The sequence below is a fragment of the Eurosta solidaginis genome, chromosome 4, assembly GCF_040869045.1.
Source record: "Eurosta solidaginis isolate ZX-2024a chromosome 4, ASM4086904v1, whole genome shotgun sequence".
Classification (NCBI taxonomy): domain Eukaryota; kingdom Metazoa; phylum Arthropoda; class Insecta; order Diptera; family Tephritidae; genus Eurosta; species Eurosta solidaginis.
In genome coordinates this window covers 213,553,836-213,569,850 of record NC_090322.1, presented here as the reverse complement: position 1 = coordinate 213,569,850, position 16,015 = coordinate 213,553,836, and positions in this window count along the sequence as shown.

Here is a 16,015-nt window from a genome sequence, read left to right as displayed (position 1 = left end):
TCTCTCTTCAGGGATATGAGCCACTTTGTGAGTCTAATATCGTAGGCTTTACACTTGGCCTTAGAAATTTTGCAGCCCCACGCTTTTGTTCACGCCGTTCCTGCTCGATGGAGCATATGTAACTCTTGTCTCCTTTTGATTTCTCCCAAGCGGATTGGGACGTCTATCGTCGTCTCAGCGAGTGCTGCACCCTCGTTTGCCTTCTCGCTTAATATTATATTTTCTAAGACTATTTTCTAAGACTTCTAAAGACTAACGCGACCTATCATGGTACCTAGAGCCTCTAAACAACTGGTCTCTAAAAATTAAAACTGATTGCCTTTTCGCATACCCAGTGACAGTACAAATGTGCTATGGAATGCAAACGCCTCCTCTAATCAAATTTGCTACTACAAAAATCCAGCCTAATGTGGTGGAGGAAAGAGCTTTTAGACGACCTTTGCTCAGCGGTCCAACCATGAATGTCTGGGTTCATGCCTCGTAAAAAGCAACATCAAAATTGGGAGCGAGCCTTCGCCAAATATTCTGAAAAATTACATGGCTAATTTTCAACAAAGAAAGGTCTGACTTTGTCAATAAATAAGTTTTTGATCTTACGAAAATTTTAAAAATTTCAAATATCTACAAAAATAATTGAAAAAGAATTGAAAATGCATGTACTATATATCAAGTACCAATAAAATGTACTTATACTTGGTAATTGGTCTTTTCAATTACAGAGTATTTATAATGGTAATAGTAATGGTACTAGCTCTGATTATTTGTATAAAAATATATATGTATGTTATGTAAATGCTAAAAACACTTAAGGGAACGTACCCAAATTAAAATATACTACCGGTGGTCACCGAGGGGGGCGGGGGAGGGTTAAAAAGTTATCGAAAATGGGTCACGTAGTTTGGGTACGTTCCCTAAGAAACAGCTAATATTGTGAGTTGAGCTATAATGCATTAAGGTTGTTCTTATATGTATGATATCGAATTGTGTTTAAATTTTTCAAAAAAAAAAAAAAAATGCCAAAACCAAAGGTTGAAAAAAATATTTTTAAGAAATCACTCAAAAATAATTTAACATTTTAACTTTAATAGTAAGGATAACTGTAAAGTGCATTTTTCTTTATATATCATTCTGGGGAATCGCTAAAATACATAATTTCACACATTTTACACAATTCATGCCGCCCCAACAGAAAATTGCTTATCCCCTTATATATAATTATTTATACCTACGATTTATGAAATTTTTATTTTTTCTCTTTTTTATTTTCCATCCCTTTTTAAACCAAAACCAATATAAATACGAACACTTGCTTCAACGAATAAACAAACTCGCTTAATTTGTAGCGCCTGAAGGAGTGTATGAACCTAGTAAGTGGTATGGGTGCTTTATTTGTTTACCAAGTTTTAACACAGTTTTGTTTTTTTTACTTATTCACATTTTTGTTTCACTTTTTTAACTGCTCACCTATATTTGTTGTTATTTCTATTTTTTAACTTACGCAAATTTTGTAATTGGTAAATAACATAAAAAAAAAAATATTTTTCGCGACTGCACTCTTTTTTGATTTAGCTTGAAAAGAGCTTAACAAACAAACTAAAACTGCACTAACCCAGACGTCATTTTATCATAGGCCGGCTGCTGCTTACTTAATTATTTATTAATGCATCATTTGTAATTTTCGTAAATATTATTTATATAAATTTATTTTACATGAACATGCCACTAGGCTTGCAATATAATTTATTTTCTGGAAAAAATGTTATCATGATGTTGCACTCTTAAGTTCTAACTTTTAAATAAGTTCAACTTGCTTTTTGTAGTTTATGAGACCCTTTTTGTTATTTAGTGGAAAATATTTTGTGAAAGGAACTAGAGCTTACGATTTCTCGAACATGTTCGAGAAGAGATTTCTCGCGAGTCTGGCCTTCTCGCGGGATTCTCGAATATTGAATTACTCGTAAGGCTCGCGAGATTCTCGAATCTCGAATTACTCGTAAGGGTCGCGGGATTCTCGAATCTCGAATTACTCGTAAGGGTCGCGAGCTGTTTTATATAGAGCTTATGATTTCTTCTGGAGCACAAGCCAAAATGTCCGCAAAACCACAAGTAAAAAACCCCGAAATGTATAGAATATTGCCAATGCAGCGACTGAATTGAAAGTCGAGAAGATCGCGAGTATTACGAGTAATTCGAGATTCAAGAATCTCGCGAGCCTTGCGAGTAATTCGAGATTCGAGAATCTCGCTAGGAGCCATGTTCTTGATGTCTCGTTTAAAAATAAATTATTGCGAACAAAATTATATATCAGGGCGCAACGATACAAGGTGACAGCATGGAACAGCTGATTACAAACTTTTTTTATTTGATTTGATACATCAACTTCCGGCGCAGTAGGATTTTGACATTTGTGAATCGAATTTACAAAAAAACAGAAAAAACAGCTTGAAGTCGTTGCGATATATCACTGATGTGATTCCGAAAACAGTTCCGAAAAATTTCGGAAAAAAATTTTAAAGCAGTCCCGTAGAAGGGATAAATCCGCAATGATCCATAGAAGGAATAAAAATGTTGGGCCCAGAGGAGTACTCTAAAAACATTTTAATGAGATTTTCCCCAAATAGTTTTGAAACTATTTGAATTCCTTCCGATCTGATTTTTAAAAGCCTCGAAACGGCAACGAAAACATTCCCGAAACTTTCTGCAATAGCCCCAAAACAACCTGTAAAATAATCTGGATCTTATACGCAGACAATCCCGAAACAGTCACGAATTGACAATCCTTATTAGTATTGATGTAATCTAAAGATAATCCCGAACTGATTTCGAATACAATCCCGAAAAGTTCCTGAAATAATCCTCAATTTATTGTCAAAATCACTCCGAAAAATTCCCGATATGATTTGCGGGGACCCAGAAATAGTCACCAAACGACCCCGAAACAGCCGAAGAAAGTTTTGAAGTAATTCACAGATATACTCGAAATAATCTGCAAAGAGTCCCAAAACGATTCAGAAATTATGCCGTAATGTCCCGTAAACTCACTTTTCCAAAATTATATGCACCAAAATCCATACAGACCTTCAAATATAGATACAACCTTATAGTTTAAGTTAGGATATTTAGATATCTGGATGTTTCGATGCAAAGGCCACATGTTGACTTTGTGACTCAATCACGCCCAGAACGTTTGAACTAATTTACTTAAACTTGGCTCACAGATACTCAATGCTCGAGAGCGATCTAGTCCCGAAATAATAAGAATTATCTAGAAATAGTCCTGAGTCGATGCAAAAATTAATCCAAAACGACGACGGAAGCTAACCCGAAACTATACCCACATAAACCTAAAATAATATCGCACCCACTAACTTTTTGTCTGCCGTTCGTCATTAATTGATCAATTTGGCTCCGCAATTTTCGGTCAGACTTCTGGTTTAGGTACTGGTGGATCTTTTTATGTAGACGGGGCACCGCAAATTATTCTTTTAAATTGGGAGATGTTACATGTTGATGTTATTGTTTTAGCGATAAAAACAATCCCCGATGGCTTTGGGGAGTTTTATCGATGTTGATGGTCTTTGGCCGGATATAGATCCCGTAAGTTCCGGTAACAAGCATCATTAAGGGGTTGCCAGCGCAATATATAGCTTCTCCAACCTAATTGTCAACCGCACCTACCCGCGGCGAATCCTGTTTCATTAACAGACTAGGAACTAGGAGGTGGGGAAAAAGGATGGATTGAAGGTTTAATGTGGTCATGTAAATCGTTCCGGAGCTCTAGCTTTAATGGTGCTTTGTTACCGGAGCGTACCTGGTCTATATCCGGCAAAGGACCATCAACATCGATAACACTAAGGACTTGTTTGATTCCGCTCTGAAGAATTACCTATGAGACCGTCCCGTCCCTATCCTGATAAAGTTCAGTTGACGAATTTTTCAAATTCAGCTGTGAATTTGGATTTCTTCGAACAAAAAAAACTTATCTTAAGCAGATAAATATCCGTCTTGTCAGGTATCTCGTAACCGTGTCAAAATCGTACACAAGTTTGTGTACTATACATTTACAAACGCCCATACAAGACATTTCACACATTTTCTTGTAATTGACACAATACTCATAATCTTATGGCCCATATACAATTTCGATGATGGCAAATTTTTCGCTTTCGGTATTCGTCTGTTAAATTAGAATTACGCTACATGATTTGAAAAGGGAAAGAAACAAACCGTTAAACGTTTTAGGCTCGATGAAATGATTGCTTCTTCTTCCCCGATAGAAATTAATTTTTTAAGAAATAATAGTAAGTATTAGTTTAAATGTTTAAAGCTTCTAAAACAGATGAATCTGCTGAACTAACTGTCGCCATACAGCAAGAATATATCAGGCGATTTTCGTCGTTCGTTGGTATTGTGTATCAGCTGTTATTATGCTGCATTCGCACACATTGAAATTCCTTTTTTCTTGCATTTTACAAATAAACATGTATATGTAATTAACCCTCATTAATATTTTTAATTTGATACCCATATCGTACAAACACATTCTAGAGTCAACCGTGATCCACCTTTATTGCGATATCCCTAAATGGCGCCCACCTATAGAAATATGGCCCACTCCCTCATAAAATACTCTTTAACACCTTCAATTTGATACACATGTCATACAACCACATTCCAGGGTTACCCTAGGTTTATTTTCCTACTTGGTGATTTTCCTTATTTTGTCTCCATAGCTCTCAACTGAGTATGTAATGTTCGGTTACACCCGAACTTAGCCTTCCTTACTTGTTTTTATTTGTAACTCTTTAGGCAACTCACACATAAATTTCACACTTAATGTATGCGACCATATGACCTCCAGGACACGCATTGTGGCACTCCTTCACTAGAGCCCAAAACACAGTGCCAATGGATGGTTGACGATGTAATGCATGCTGTTAAAATACGAAGCTGCTCATACTTCGTTACCAATTCTTGAGACTGTGTGCTACTGTAGTTTTTATTGTTGTATGAAGAGACAAAATTACCAGCACATGGGCCTGAAAGTCTGTGCCAGCACAAAGCGTTCGCGACAAGTTAAAGGACAAAAAGCAATATAATTTGAAGATGAGGTTTACGAAAATTTCTTCTTAAAATTTAGTTTTGTTTTAGGCTCGCTAAAATTATGTCCGGTTGGAAGAATGAGAGCTCGTTCTCTCCTCCTTTCTAGAAAGAAAAAACCTCATTCTCAAAATGAACCTTGAAAACACATTGAAGGCAATTTAAAAGTAAAGTATTCTCTCGCAAACGAAGATCGTGCTCTACAAGTCACTTATCGTACCCGTCATGCTATATGGTGCAGAAGCAAGTACCATGACAACATCGAATGATGTAACTCTGGCAGTGTTCGAGATAATAGTTCTTTGAAAGATGTATGTGCCACTACGCGTGACGGCGAGTATCGAAGAAGATTTAATTGTAAGCTGTACGAGCTTTATGCGGACACTGACATAGTCCTGCGGATTGACACACACTGCCAGGCTTGAAATATTATGATATGCCAATGAAAGATGATGTTTCGGTCAAAAAAGTATTCTTATCGGAACCTGCCTGTAAAGATAAGATGAAAACAATATAAGCTCCCTTGGTGTAACCAAATGGCGCCAAACAGCCCAACGGAAAAGCGACTGTCGCGCCTTTTTGGACTGCCATAACCGTTTTAAGGTTAAGCACCAATTAACTTTAGGTTTTGAAGACCTGGTGAAACACGCAGTTCAAAGCCCGCTTCTTGAAAGGCTGCTCCGTTTGACATGTCTCTTGCCCGTGATAGCCGTCCGCAATATTCTTATTTTTTCTGCGTAGTCCGAGTGCTTATAAGTGGATTCCTTCTCCAAATAGTCAACCATAATAAATTCTTCAGAAAGCCAAAACCTTCCCCGCTGAGCTCTGCACTACGATTTTCTTCGGCATTATCGATTTTCTATACAAAATTTATCGATTTTTTACCGAAAAGTTATCAGTCTTTTATCTTAAATGTATCGAAAATTTTTCGATTGGTTGTCAATTTGCTAGCAAAAATTTATCGATTTTCTATCGAAAAGTTATCGATTTGATATATGTGTGCTTCAAATTTTTTATCGAAATGTTATCGATTTTGTATTAATAGTTAGCGATATCTTATCGAAAATTTTTGATTTCTTTTGGAGTGTTACCAATACGATCGACATGTTTTCTGAACTTTATAAAATTTTTTACTAGCGGTTTATCATTTACTATCAGCGTTTTATTGATTTGTAATCGAAATTTTATCGAAAGTTGTCAATTTAACATCAGTAAGTTATCGATTTGCTACAAACAATTTATTGATCTGTTACCGGAAGGTTGTCGTTTAAGTTTTCGATTTGTTATCGTAAAATTATCGATTTGCTATAAAAAATGAATCATTTGCTACAGAAATTTTATCGATCTTTTATCAAAAAAATATCGAAAAGTTTTCCATTTTTTATAGCTTAGAAATCGCTTGTTACCACGTCCATGATTTTTTTTTACTTTTGGTTATTGGTTATAAAGTGGTATATTCATGTCTCATCCATGCTCACAAAATGTGTCAAAAAATTGTCGGAATATGCTTTGAATTTTTCAAAATTCCACCTTGAAATGTAGACTCGGTTATTTAGCATTCTCGGCATTCAACGCGACCTATCTCATACATAGCTTCCTTCTAATTTTTTAAAATTTTACAACGAGGAACGTGAATAGGCTTCTTTCACAATCTTCGTCTTCTGTCAGTGATCCTTCCAGCTGAAACTCCTTGATCTAACGGGAAACTGTGAATATTGAGGTGAGGTATCCCCTAATATTTCCAAAAACTCGTTTGTATGAGTTTGGTATACATTTGTTACACGCAGAGGTATTTGGTGTGAGCTTTGATTTAATTTGTTTGTATTTTAAAGTTCATTCCTCACCAGTTCTTATTTAAATGAATGTATCTCTCGGGAATCATTGCCAATTCAATTGGTTTTGATTCACATCTCGTGTATTGCTTTTAGGCTTATACAGGCTGCCTGATCTCGAATAGTAAGCCAACTCTTAGAGAAAGTCGAGTAGTTGACAAAAGGATAAAGCTGTCAGTTTGATCGCCAAACAACCTTTGGGTAACACTCTGGACACATTTCTTCTATGTGAGGCTTCTACCGACCTACCCAACCCAACTTAACCTGCTGTATAAGTCTGCAATGTCAGTAGTAAGGTTTTGGGTCATCCACCAACTGGCTACCTAAATATCGCATTGCACTGCGGCGAGTTAATAAGAACAATATTACCTTTGGAACTATATAAACCTCCTTGTTTCAACATTTAGCCACCCCAGCACTTATGTCCGACCCTCTATGTTTATAAGAACAGACTCATTAAAAGTCAGTCAGTCGTTTCATCATTATTTTTTTTTTTTTGTTGGTGCGTGTGTGTTGATAGTTCTGTTTTGTTTGGGATCGCAAAATGATTCAGCGCCACTTCAGACGCATTTTTATGTACTCCAGTGCCCATTAGCCGTTTCATTGTTCTTATTTTGTACTTTTTTTGCCAGCACTTGGCCTCTTCGCGCCTTTTAATGCTGCGTTGCTGCATCCAAAGGCGTTTTCGCATAAATGATCATTTTCTTATTTTAGAAACGTCATAACTTATGTTGTCGGTGCATGTCCGCTCATTGTAGCAGTGTTCTGTTTGACTCTTCGTCTTTTCGGCTGCTCTTCCTCAGCAACCATCAGATGACTTCAGTGCCATTGTGCGCATTTGCATATATACTGTTACTCCATCCAGACATTTCGCACTGTTACTCAACTGTTCCAGTCAATGCAGCCATTCAACCCCGCAAGTGACAACAACATTTTTGCCACCAAACACATTACTATGAAACACAGGCGTTGGGGAACGTTTAGTGGCAGCCCATTTCAATCTTCTGTTCATTGTCACAATGGTTGTGGGATTTTTGTGTGTCAGCATCTGTTGTTGCATCTAGCACGAATATAAAGGCCTTATTATACTTTCGTTGTGCTTTGGTTGTTTCTTTTCGCTTTTTTCAATGTGTCGATTGTTTGTCATTAAACTGGTCGTGTGCTTGTTGTTGTTTGTCGACGCAGCAAACTGTTTGGGATTTTGCGTGGATTAATGTTGGCTCCAGCACAGTTTCACAATCTCACTGCAACTGTATGTTTGGTGTCATTTTTATGGGTTGGGTCGTGTCTCTTCTTTTAATTTAAGTCTAAATAAATTGCAAAACCTTTCATCGGGCTTTTTTGCTCTTAATTTTTGTTGCTTAGCGCATGTTTTTGCTTTGGCCTGTTTCAAAGTTTGTTTTTAGAATTCTTCTTTCATTTTTGGGCGTTTTTGCTGTCGCTTCCAATTTCGTTGCGCTTTTGTTATTTCGCTGGGATATGCTCGAGCGGTTTTAGATTTCCCTTATTTTGGTTTTTTGTTTTCAATTTATTTGCGTTTCATGCATATTTGACGAGCTTAATCCAATTCATGGCTCATTTAATTATAAGCATTTGCTTTTGAATTTATACAAGCATTTTGGCCCATCCTCTTGAAATTCATGCGCGCGCCATTTAGGCAGACGTCATCGATGGCAAATTTTGTTCCACATAAACAAAAAATACAAAATTGCTTAAAACCACGGTATGTGAATCAGACCATTCGAATAGAGATTTGTTCGCAGTATCTTTTAACGACTTTATTTTTAATTCTAGAAGGCATACCATCGGCACATCATATAAACAAGTAAGAAAGTCTAAGTTCGGGTGAAACCGAACATTAAATACCCAGATGTGTTGTTGTTTGCTTTGTGTGGCTAAACTTGAGGCTGCACAGTAATACATATATGGTTCTATTCTGACCCCGTTTTCATTCAAAAGAAGCAAAAAAGATACAGAGGCTACCATTAAAGAATTTGAGGGGGTAAAAATGCAGTTTAACAGTTGTAGCTATGCAAAAATGTCTATGCCCAATTTCGTTCGGATTGGGAGATTTTTGGGTAAAAGTCTAGAAGAGGGGTCGACTACTCACCCCAGTGAGTTAGGGGGCTTAGAATATACCCGCGGCAGGTATGCCTGTCGGTAAGAGGCGACTAAAATAATAAATTGGTTTAAAGGTTTGTGTAGCGCAACCCCTCTCAAGGGGTTGCCAGTGCAATATATAGCTTCTCAAACCCAATTCTCAGCCTCACCTACCCGTGGCGAATCCTGTTTCATTAACAGCCGAGGCTCTGGCGACCTCGAACTCCTGATGCATCTAGAAGGTGGGAGGGCGGGATGGCCTAGAACGTTTCATGTGGTCATACCAAATCGTTCCCGAGATGTTCGGGCTAGTACCTATATAGTGCTTGTTACCGGAACGCACCGGATCCGGCAAAGGACCATCTACATCGATAACACTCCCCAACTCCTTCGGGAAGTGTCCATATCGCTAGAACAACAGGGGTCGACTGCTTATAAGTATCCAAAAATGTCGAGAGGGGTGTCAAAAGAGGCGTATTGAGATCGACAATAATAATCCGAAAGCGTAAAAGAAAAATATTATCTCTGTCGGGAAATATTTGCAGTTGAAGTTGGCAATTTTCAAATGGTTGTTGTAATGTTGTTGTGCACTGAAAAAAAGTGTGTGTACCAAGGGATTTTGCACGCATTTAATTTTGATTCCACCCCATTGGTGGATCTGACAGGGTAATTTTTTGTAAGCGCGGTCGAAGACCGCCAACGCAGAAAGGCGCTCTGCGCAAAAATACTATGGTTCCCACACCCGGTTTCGGAGCGACCCGGGGTCATTTTTCGGTTTTTCGTTAATATCTTTTGAAAGAGCTAAAATTTTATTTTCCGCCTTCGGATTATTGTTGTCGAGGTCAATATGCGTATTAGCAGTGGACACGTATTAGCAGTCGACCCCTGTTCTAGACTATTACCGATTTTGTTCCATTTATGACATTAAAAATATTTTGGAAACAGGGGCAAAAAAGGGGCGGGTCACATCCATTCTCAAAATTTGTTTAAGTTTTTTTCTTAGCTCAACCACTCCAAAACTAATGTAGAGTATCAGTCAAATGTAGTTTAATACCATAGAGTTATTACAAACTTTGTTAAGGACTTTGTAAGGACGGACGGACATGGCTCAATCAAATTTTTTTTAGTTACTTATGACTTTCTTTACACCTGTACAACCAACCGTTATCCAATCAAATTTATAATACCCTGTTTACAAGGTCAGCTGGATATAAAAAGTTGTCTGCATTTGACCACATCCATATACCTACATATATGTAATGCGACATGCTGAACCTGAGGTCGTTTTGGCTCCAATAGCCCCAAATTCATCGTAAGATCGCAGACAATTATTTGCTTTTCAGCGCTTTTTTGCAACTCATAGCCTCGTACTCAAATACATTTTATTAGCCATCAGTAAGGGCCTGGCTTAGTACAGAACTGAACATTTAAGTAACTTATCAGGAAAGACAATTACAATATCAACTTTGTCCCAATCCATATTATACCACAACTCATTCCGTAAAATCTTGTGGGACGGTTATGGGCCTCTCCTCATCTAAAGACCCAAAGTGAGGATAGGAGTTACATTCTATTGAAAATAAAGCGCGCTTCCAGACAAATTGGTCGTTCTTTGAAATTTAACAAGCTTATTTTCTACACTTTTGTTGAGAGCTCGGTTCTCTAATCCACAGATTCATAGGTGTTATTTGGCCTGATCATTCAGGTTCATGAGATTACTCTGGAAAAGAAAGAAAGAAAGAAAGAACACACGTTTTACTGAAAACATGAATGCATTGCTAAAATATGGTAAGGTTAGTTAAGGTGGATAGGGCGTAAATGCGAAGTTTCCACCCCTCCATTCGGAGTCAGTTTTGTCCATTCCAAATGATTTCGATGGGTATACACGTGCGGGGATATATACGTTCAACCTTATACTTCATATTTTGTATTCAATCAACCCTTGTTTTCCTATATGAACTTAAGTAAGAGAAAAATATGCATCTTCCTTACATCCGCCAGAGTAACGAGTCAACCTGCGCACATAAATATGACACGTCTTGTGCGCAGTCTTGGACATAGGTAAAAAAGCGTTAATTTGGTCTCTCTTTCCCTCAGCTAAACAACATCTGTAGAGAGAACTTGTCGGTATAAACCATTGTCAAAAAATCGTTGGAGTAGCACAATGCCTAATGATGCCCATGCCCAGCTGATTTGTTTAGTTTAATAAATAAGCTCGTCTCTTTCCTACCAGAACAAGCTTTATACTTCGCTATATATTGGACACTAACTACAAAAGAGTCACAACTTAAAATTTTTCAAAATCTGTTTTTTTCCATAAACCAATTCACAGTACACATCTCTAATTGCCCCTTAAATTTCGTTGTCATTATTTTCTTCTTTAACTGGAAAATTACCGTTATTCCAGTTTTGGTGTTGATTGCATCGCTTGCGCTCTATCAACTAAAGAGTATCATTTTTAGTTGTGTCAATCTGCTTAAGAACAAATGAGCAGTTTTTTTACGCATAAAGTGTATTATTTTAAATTCTGACTATCTTGTTGCAAAAAACTTTTGACTTTGTTGTGTATTAATCAAAATTGTGTCTTTTTATACGTAAAGAGTGAGTAAAGTTGCTTGTATTATTGTGAAATGTGCCTTTTTTGATGAAATAATTGTGAATGTACGAGTAGTAAGTTTTCCTAGAAATAGTCACAATTCGAAATTGCTATATATTTTGTCCGTAAACAAATAATTACAACAAAATTTCGCCAACTCATTTTATAGTGAAGGTATCCTTCTTTGTAAAACTGGATTTCAGTATAACATTACAGACGTTTTCACATAAACCGTTTTTCTTCTCTCCTGAACATTTACATTTTTTCAAGTTGTGACTCTTTTGTAGTTAGTGTGCGATATGTCTGTTGATCCACAACAATATATATCGAAAAATAATGGGTTTTTCGATAATATAACAACAACAAATCAATCCCTTTCCAAAATAAAAAATAATCAATCAAAAAAAAATCAATAACTCATCGTCAACCTTTGTTATCGATAGCAAATTTGAAATGCTTCGATCACACATCGATAGCTCTTCTATATAATGAAATGGAGAGCATCGATAAAACCGTTAACACTACGATAACAAGTTGGTAGCACGCCGTCCGGTGATGGCGCAACACTGAAACAGGATACCTCTAGACCAAATTCATTCATAGCTATCAAATTGTTCAAATTTACACCAGAAAACCATACCGACGTTTTTTTTTCTCAATTTTCTTGCAGTTTTTATTTTATGAATTTTAAAAGATCCCACAAGTCTTTTCATTTGTCTAAACCAAAATATACTAAATTTGTTCAAATTTCGAAATTTTATGTCATTATTATTTCGGTAATTTTTCGTCGCTATTCCATAATTTTGCGTGCAACTTAAGATCGCCTCCACGTAGCGTTTGTATCACGTTGCAAGATCACCTTTCACTTAGTGCTGCCAAAAAATGGATTAATTTTTCCCATAAAATCATACATACACATATGCATATATACAATGTATGTACCTACAAGTGCACAACTCGTAGATATACATATGTATGTAAGTATGTATGTATGTAGATAGTATATCTTATAATATGAGTGCTCTAGTAAGCACGTTGAATAGAATTTAACCTTCATAAATTACCAAAGTATGAAATTCAGTATTTTCAGCAGAATAATCAAATACTCAAGCACTGTAAATCAATTTGAATACGGTAAAAACTCACAAAAAAACTTGAATGCGATACTTAATTTTAATTTGAAGCTCATATTAACAACAGTAAAACGGCAGATAAAAAACAAAAAAAGAAGCGAAACAATAGACGTGCCGACAAAAATTGTTGACAACAACAGTTTAAGCAGTTGGAACCAACAAAGGTAGTTTTTGAGATGGATCAATGAAGGATTGTGCATTATAGAACCGAGACGTTTTTTTATAGCTATCCAATTGATGAAATTGGCAAGGGGTCATGTGGACTGCGGTATTCCAGAAACTTTACTGTATATACATATACATATTCAATTTGGCTCTCTTAGGCTCACTTGCAGACCGGCAATGTTGGTTTTTAACTTAGAGCTAACTTAAAAATTGTCAAAAAAATATAACTTCCCGTTCTGGCCCTCGGCAGTGTTTGGCAAGCACTCTGAGTGTATTTTTGCCATGAAAAGCTCTCATTGAAAACTCATCGACCTTGCAGATGCCGTTCGGAGTCGACATAAAGCATGTAGGTACCGTCCCGCCAATTGGTAGGAAAAATTAAAAGGAGCACGACGCAAATTGGAAGAGAAGATGATGATGGATGAGATATTGGCGAACCTTATTCTTTAAGGGAGCTAGAAATCAAGCTAAAGAGGGCCACCGAACCTCAGCGGGGGTTTTCGAACTATACAATTTTGGTTGGCATTTGCATAAAATTTACGGAGCAGTGATATTAGTGCCTGAAATATTTACAAATAATTTAATTTCGCTGCAGCTTTATAGTGGCTACCGTGGTGTGGTGGCAGCGTGTTCCGCCTACCACAATGAAAATTCTGAGTTCAAACCTCAGGCAAAGCTCCGAGTGTATTTCTGCCATGAAAAGTCCCTCAATGAAAATTCATTTATTATTAAATAAATTTAAAAAAAAAGAAAATTCATCGACCTTGCAGATGCCGTTTGGAATCGACATACAGCATGTAGGTCCTGTCTCCCCAATTTGTAGGAAAAATTAATAGGTGCACGACGGAAGCTGGAAGAGAAGCTCGCCCTAAATCTCTTCGGAAGTATATCGCGCGTTGTATTTATTTATTTTTATAGCTTTACAAATTTAAACAAAATATCGTTCTTAGCAATAGAGTAATAGATTCAGTATCAGTTAAAGCAAAAAATGGTTGTTGAAAAGGTTTTCTTTTTGACGAGCGTCAGGAGGGTCACTAAACACTTGGATGATAACGGAACATATCCCATTTTCAGTTTTTGTCGTTTTTTTTTCTTTTTCAAACCTATACAGCATCACCTCTACTAGTTTTTATTCATAAAAATCCGCCAAGAATGAAAAAAAAAAATTATTAAGAAAAACTTAAACTTACAAAATTTGGTAACCATATCGAACTTTTGTTATTTTATGCGCAATTATTTTTTTTGTATATTTGCAAACGTCCAAAATATATTTACAAATTTTTTTCTTCAATTTACTTATTTTTTGATTTGGTTAATTTTTTACGATAACAGTTGCAACTTAATTTCTGTTATTTTTGCTTGCTGATTGAAATTTACTCAAACGCGTGTCGTACATAAGCTATCTGCTCTGCGGATCTACTTGTACAATAAAAAAATTCCCCCCAAAAAAAAAAACAAAAAAAAAAACAAATCAACAACTAGCAATGACTGGTGAACGAGACAACTGCCAAGTGCTGCAGACGATGAATGTTCGTATCGCACGCGTTTTAAATTCAAATTAAAATTTTTCACACAAGCGCACACACACAAACAAATAGCGCAACAGCTGCTGCAACGTTTGTCTTTATGTGGGCAGTTGCAGAGGTGTTTTTTGGCCAAAATTGTTGGCACTTGCAGTTGTGCTGGTGTTGCATGGTTACTTCATTTCATGCCGCTAGAGTGCAGTTGAGTGCTGATTGCTGTTGTTTGTTGTATGACAGTTGTTATTCTTGTTGTTGTTGTTCCTGCTGCTATGTTTGACTAGAGGCGACAACTGTTGAATTGCATTTGCATTTTTTTCGCTTAACAAGTGCCATTTTTATTTAATTTCATTTATTGTTGTTGTTAGCAATTTAAAATGAGTACTAGCTTGTGTAACATTTGCAGCAGTTTCGCTAGTTAATATTTTACTAATTGACATGGGCGTGGGCAGTTTATGGAGATAGGGGGCGTGTGCCTCTTCCTGTGGAATTGTTTGTATAGCATTTAAAACATGGCCTTCAGTGCAATAGATTTTAGCCCGAGCGCTTTTCAGTTTATTTTCAGTGCTATTTTAGAAAGCTCCAAAAATAAAAATACATATGTTCCTAAATTCTCAACAGCTAAGGAATGCGCAGAGACCGTATTTTTTTAACATCGTAGGAGATGTAAAAAACGCGATGCCAAAACACGTGGTACAAAGTTCTCTAGTCGCATTTTTCCATAGAATTCTGGGACTGAGGGAGCTGTCGTTACAAGCGAGGCAGTTGTAGACAGGTATAAAGTTTTTCCACCTGCGCTGGATACGGGAAGTCAGAGTAATTAGAGAAGTTGGGTTGCGGCGCTACCCAGTGATAATATATCGCAACGATAGCTGATAGTACTTGTCAGGAGGAGATTACTCAGAATTTTATGGACTCATGATATGATACCAACAATGTTGTCAGCCTAAAAATTACAGAGTTTTACTCTTTTTCGAAACAGAAGATCTTAACGTTTATATAGAAACCTATCCTATATCTAATGTTGAGAATAAACTTGCCATGATATAGGGATGCACAAAGCCAGCAGAAAAACTGGAGAGTGTTTAAGCATAAAATTGTCGCACGGGGATTTAATGCTTGAAAAAGAAACGAAAACTAATTTGATGCTTGGTTTACCTCATCTCTGTCGCTGCGCTCACACGACTTGTATGTTAAAGACGAATTGTTTTCCGAAGCTATATGAAGCTCTCGAGGGCAGCTCTATTCTAGGTGCCAATACTAAAAGCTACTTTGTGTCGTTTCGTGGAAATAGAAACTCAGCGCACGACAGTGTTGATCTCTTCACAGATGAAGGAAGGTATGAAGGAAGATAGAAGACAAGGCCTCTCTGCAAAGAGTACTTTATTAAAAGTATCGAAAGCAGGGGGATTTTAAACTTTGCTGAGTACTAGCAAGATACCTCACGTCCGATCGCTGTTTTCCTTTTGTTGAATCAACACTTAGCCTTATTTAGTTGAGAGGAAATCAGCCTACAGCACTGCTAGGAAACATGCTGCCTTGGTAGAGAAGAACCAAAATTATATTAAT